Genomic DNA, 6,366 nt, shown 5'->3' on the forward strand with positions numbered 1-6,366 from the left:
AGTATATAAATAAACATTTATCAGTAAATAAATATTTGTTCTTTTTTGACAGAAGTATAAAAGTTTTCTGTCACTTTGAGATATGTATGTAAATTATACATAGTTCCTCCTCTACACTAAAGATGGAACACTGCAGACACATGTGGGCATATAATGAAAGACAGTGAGATGCAATGAACTAAGTCCCTCAGTGGAGAAGGACCACAACTTGGGGTCAACTAATCGTTTGTTCTCTGAAACTAAGTTTGGCATTTTTCTTTTCTTTTTAAGGTTTTCTTTTTCATATTTTGGTGTATGTGTGTGTGTGTGTGTGTGTGTGTGTGTATGTATGTTCACGCATATGCCCTTGGAGGAGAGAAAGAAGCATCAAATCTAAGAATTATGACACTGGAGATAGGAGCAAAACTCAGGTTCCATGGAAGAGCAATAAGCACTTGACCAATGATATATATGTGTGTGTGTGTATACATATATACATATATATGTATAAATACACACATATATACATATATATGTATATATATGTATATATATATTGCTTGCCTTTTAGATTAAAATTGTACAAAATAGTATAGACATTTAAGCTTAGCATTTGGATGTTTATTGATTAGTATCTATAATTTACAAATTAGGATTCATTTGGAGACTTAGAAGAAAAGACAGTCATTCTCAGAAGACAATCCTAATGAAAATTTTAACAGAGACTTTTAAAATTAATAGCATTTTACTGGCAGTTCCAGACCATTTCCAGAGCTACAGAGTTTAGAGAAATGTTTGAAAATTGCCACACAAACTTTTCAATTTGAAAATAATATCTGTGAAGTATTAATGAAGAAGAAAAAGTAATTATCTAGGAAAAGGGAAAGAGAAGCATTATAGGATGAGAAAATGTAATTAATCTCATTGTAGTAATTTGTAAAGGGAAATAAATTATTAATTCCTGAACAATGTTTATTTACAGTAGACTCAGTTAATTTTGAGATATATATTTTTACTCTAATCTATGTGTAAATTAAACCATAATGAAAAGTGTTGGTTGCTATTTCTCACAAGAAAAACAACCTTACCATTTAATTGCAGGATAATGGATCACATTTCATGGCAATCTGTTTGGTTACCTCATTTTTTAAGTGTGATTTATTTCAATTTCCAAAGATATAGTAAATAAGAAACACACATATATGCATGGGAACACATATTAACATCCAAATCATTGAACAATTTCTATCACAGAAAAGAAACTGTCAATACAATCTTGGTTTTTTCCTGGGATTTTTAAAACTTATTCAGACTTCCAAATAGCCTAATATATACAAATTATGTTAGAAATAAATATTGATAGCTGTTATTTTTTCATAATTGAACACAGGATGCTTACAGCTGGAAAAATTAGAAGCAAATGAGAGCCCTGATTGTGGTAATAGTAACCAAAATGGCAGCTAGTTTAGAAACCTTTATGTACTGTTTCCAATAGGCTTTCTGTTGCTATAACAAAATGTTTAAGTTGATCAAATTAATGACAGGAAAGATTTATTTTGGCTCACAAATTTATTTCTGCTCACAGTTTGAGGCCCAGGATAGTGGTTTGCCACAGGGAAAATGTGTATTAAAAAAATCTGCAGTTGGGAAGTAAAGAGAGAGGCAGAGAAGAGCATAGCTCCAATACCTAACTTCCTTTCAAAAGGCAACATAGCTGAGGACCAAGCCTTCACCATGGGTTACATGAGGAGACATTTAAGTTCTAAATTATAGCACCCTCACAAGAAGGCCTTTGTACTAAATACATTAGTATTTGGTGTCTTATTTTCCTATAGTATTGATCTGTAAACTTAAAAAATAGAAGACTGTTTTGTCTTTTTTTTAAAGGAATTGAGAGAGTAAAAGAGAAGAAGGGATATAGAGTGTGAGAGAAGAGAGGACTAAAAATTTGCTCATTACCCTATACTCAAGCACAAAGGAAAAGGCATAAGGCTGATAGAAGAGCTTAAGTCTACATCTTCTAAAAAGAAATACAAAACTTTAGTTAGTCAGTGATGTGAAACTAAATAGTATATAGGTTTTTCTTTGGGATTCACAGTGTATTTTTAAAAATATTTTGTAACAATTATTTATCTATTTATTGTGTTTACATTTTGTGTGTATGTGTGTTTGCCACAGTGTATACGTAGAAGTCAGAATACAACTTGCAAGAGTCAAATTCTCCTTTCAGCACTGTGTCCCTGATGTCAAAGTGAGGCCATCGGGCCTCTCTGGAGGAATAAATTATCTACCAGCTCTCAAGACACCTGGCATTTCAGCAGAGAGTCCTAAGTTATCACAATGAAGTAAGTGTACCTAATGATGACAGTTCAAAGACTGATACAGTAGTAATTTGATGAAGTAAATCTAATCCAGGTCTTTCTCCATTTCCAGGTATGAAACCTGAGCCAGCACAAATCTGCAAACTGCAGGACTAGAATTTCCAAAAGCTGTTCCTTCTACTACTCAGAGATAAATTTTGCTTAATTTGATTTTTATCTGTAAGGTTTTTTATTTAAAACAATATTACTCATATCTTCTCCCCTTGCTTATTCATCTGCTTCTTGATACAATCCCTGGCACTCGGCACCTCTCTCCTACCTTTTTGTTTGTTTGTTTGTTTAATTTAAAAGCTTCTTTTCCTTTGATTTTATACACATCACCACACACACACACACACACACACACACACACACACACACACACACACACATGTATGTATACACAAATACATGTAAATAGAATCTGATCAATGGAGAGGTTACCATAGAAGGGACAAAATTTCAGTGCACCATATTCCCTAAACAAAGAATAACATGCAACTACAAAGTGTGAAGAAAATTAGCCTCTTTCAGGGATGATGCCCTTGGTCTTTCAAGGCAGTGGCTAGCCTTGAAACCATATACACCCAAACTACAAAAAACAGAAGTACTCTTTGAAACTAGGAATCAGATAGATGCCTGCAATCCACAGAGACAAAAGCAAATGTAATCTCAATTAAGAAGCAGACAAGCAGCTACACTTAAAGATGTTGGAGTTTGAAATGATTCCCATCCCTCTGGTAAAGAGACTAATGAACAGTGAAATGACCACTTGTGAGCAACAGATGGAAAGCAAGACAGGGAGAGAGAGACATCTGACAGAGTCCATCACCCACGTAATCAGCCCCAAGTAACTCAGGAGTAAGGCCTGTGTTTCGCTTCTTCCCTCATTGCCTGAACATTTAGCAAAACTCACTTGATGATACCCCTATCACCCCCGTGAGGTGTATTCTGTCAAAACAAATGCTATTCCTAATGACCCAATACTAAGTAAGGAAAGGGCAGCCATGGAGGCTTTTTAGTAGTCAGTCATTGGTGATTTCACCAGCCTGTCTCTTGCTTTCTGAATCCATCCCATCCTACTGCCTCTGCTCTTTATGCTTCTATCCAACTACCTCTCGTTAAAATATTTCCTCTTTGCTAATTCAACTCCCATTCCTTCTTGCCATAGAATAGGATAGCTACTTAGGAAATCTCAAAAAAAAATTTTAAATTATCTAAATTCCCTCTGTAGACACAGTGCCCTACGAAGTTGTTATTGCAGCTCCAATCTCCCTTGGTACTAACGTGCATTTCTTCTCAGTCCTACCCATTCTACTACAATGACGAGGCGTCACAGTGTCCTGTTTTATCCAGAATTTCCCATAAATCTCTTACATGTATAATTTTACATGTTAACGTAGAATCAATCAATCAAACAGAAAACTCCAGGGAGTTTATTGCCAGTGCACACACTTAGGAAAACTAAATGAGGTTTAGCTTTAGGTTCATCGATTGTAACATTTGAATGGAAACTACAGGATATTTGAATTCTAGACTGAATTTTGGAAAGAAGGTTACACTTGTATATAACAGAAGAGTTTTTATAATCTATCTTATTGAAAAGTTGAGCTGTATCAGGAAAGTTAAACCGATGGTGGGCACCACTTCATGCCAGATCCTTGTTTATTCATGGCTTCAAAATCTTTTTTGCCTTCTCATGTTGTGACTGAAACTGACAAGATGACAAAGCATGCCAGAACCTTTAGTTTCCAATGATTCCTTTCTTTATATATGACATTTCCTTCACTAGAATGTATGGGGAAACAAAATATCTGCCTTCCCTACTAGATGATGTTATTGTAAACACTTTATTTATATGTAGATACTATTTCATTTTTTTTGGTGTAGGGAAATATTACTGTACTAATTTGATTTCTGTTGCTATGACAACAACCATGACCAGAAGCATTATGTGGAGAAAAGAGTTTGCTTTATCCCATAGCTTAGAGTTCATCATGAATGGAATTTGGGGTAAGAACTCAAGGCAGAAACATGGAGGCAAAAACTGAAGCAGACAACAAGAAGAGTACTACTTACTGGCTTGCTTTCCATGACTTATTCAGCTGCCTTTCTTATATGGCCCAACTGGGCATTGATCTCCAGTGAGCCAGGCCCTTCTACACTAACACTAGTCAAGAAAGCACCCCACAGATATGTCTATAGGCCAGTCTCATAGAGACAATTCCTCAATTGAGGAATGAAATTGCCCAGAAGGAAATTCCATTTTAAGCTAATCCTTCTCCAAGTCTATTTAACTAATTAGAACTTAATGATTGGGGAGAGAATGATATGTTGTTAGTCAGAAGTCTACTTTCACTGTATATTCAATTATGATTTCTTGTTATATGTTTCATTATTCATTATTCTCATATAACATTCCAGTTTTGTAACAGTTTATTGAATGTCTTATAGCTTTACTGTTATAACATTGGAATATTATTAAAGAACAAAGAAACATATAGCAAGAACTATATAAAATATATTTTTATAGAATATATTCTGATCATGTTACCCCTCCCATCAACTCACAAATCTTACCCACACATTTTGTGTCATTGGTTCTATGATTATTTATTTTGATCTTAACTATATTTATCACCTTAAATAACGATTTCTTGTCCATCTTTGTCTAGGACTGAACAATCTGTGAATAACAGATCAAAACTTTGAAATGGATTAATGTATTACCTTTACAAAACCTTAGTCTCAGGCAATGGTGTTGCACACCTTTAATCCCAGCACTTGGGAGGCAGAGGCAGGGCTACACAGAAAAACACTGTCTCAGGAAACAAAACAAAAAACAAACAAAAAAAACAAAAAAACAAAAAACAAAACAAAAAATACCTTAGTCTCCATCATGCAAAGACTAAGAATACCATCAGATAGTTCCTGAGGCCGAAGATAGAGGTTTCGCCACTTTGCTGCATCCTACCCACTCAATGTTTCTACTATCATATTTTTTTTTTCATTTTGTTGTTGTTGCTGTTGTTGTTGTTGTTGTTGTTTGAGGCAGGGTTTCTCTGTTTAGTCATGGCTGTCCTGGAACTCACTCTGTACACCATGCTGGCCTTGAACTCAGAAATCTGCTTGTCCTGCCTCTGCCTCCCAAGTGCTAGGATTACAGGCATGCGCCACCACTGCCCCACTAACATATTTTTAAAGAAACTTTGTGTGTGACTTTGTTCTACTACTATAAAACATTGAATGAACTGTTATAACACTGGAACATTACTAGAGAACAATAATTTGGTATGAGTGAAAGAAGCATAATGAATTCAGGGTAAAAAGTTCCTTTTCCTCCCATCATTGTAATAACCCTTCGGTGTTGAGCATATGATCTATTGGGTTTAATGAGTTTACTGATTAGAGAGTGTAGACAGTTTAAATTCTATTCGACTTATTTCAAAACCAACCTTTCATTCTAATTTCTAAAACGCCAAAGTCCCATAGTTAATTCTGGCTCCATGTACAAAATATGTCCTTTGATGTAGTTGTCCAGGTGAAATTGCATAATCTGACACACAGATATCAGGCAATTTCTGTTGTAGAACTCTGAGCTTTCTATTATGTATCAGAAATCAGGATGTATAAGTGACTACTGCCAATCTATCCCATCACTGCAGAGTGGTTGGGTAAATGAGAGATTAATGTTCACCAGCACCTGGGTGCCTGAGGCCAAAGAAATGGTAGTCAACAATCAGTCTCAATGAATATCAGTTAAAGACAGAGGATGGGAATTGTGGAAACTAAACATCAAAAAAAGACAGATAAAAAAACAAGAAAAATGAGAGGAATATAAACATTTTTTAAATAAATATAACAGCAGAGATATGAACTGTGAGGAAGAGAGCCTAAGGCTATTCCTGGAACAATGAAAATAAATAAAATCAGAGCTGAGCTTGCACTGTTAGTTTATACAGTTTCTGTTTGTCATAGTTGTTTTGGAAGCTACATGGACCTGTTGCAGATAATGAACTGTATGGTT

This window comes from Mus caroli, chromosome 4 (assembly GCF_900094665.2).
Source record: "Mus caroli chromosome 4, CAROLI_EIJ_v1.1, whole genome shotgun sequence".
NCBI classification, from domain to species: domain Eukaryota; kingdom Metazoa; phylum Chordata; class Mammalia; order Rodentia; family Muridae; genus Mus; species Mus caroli.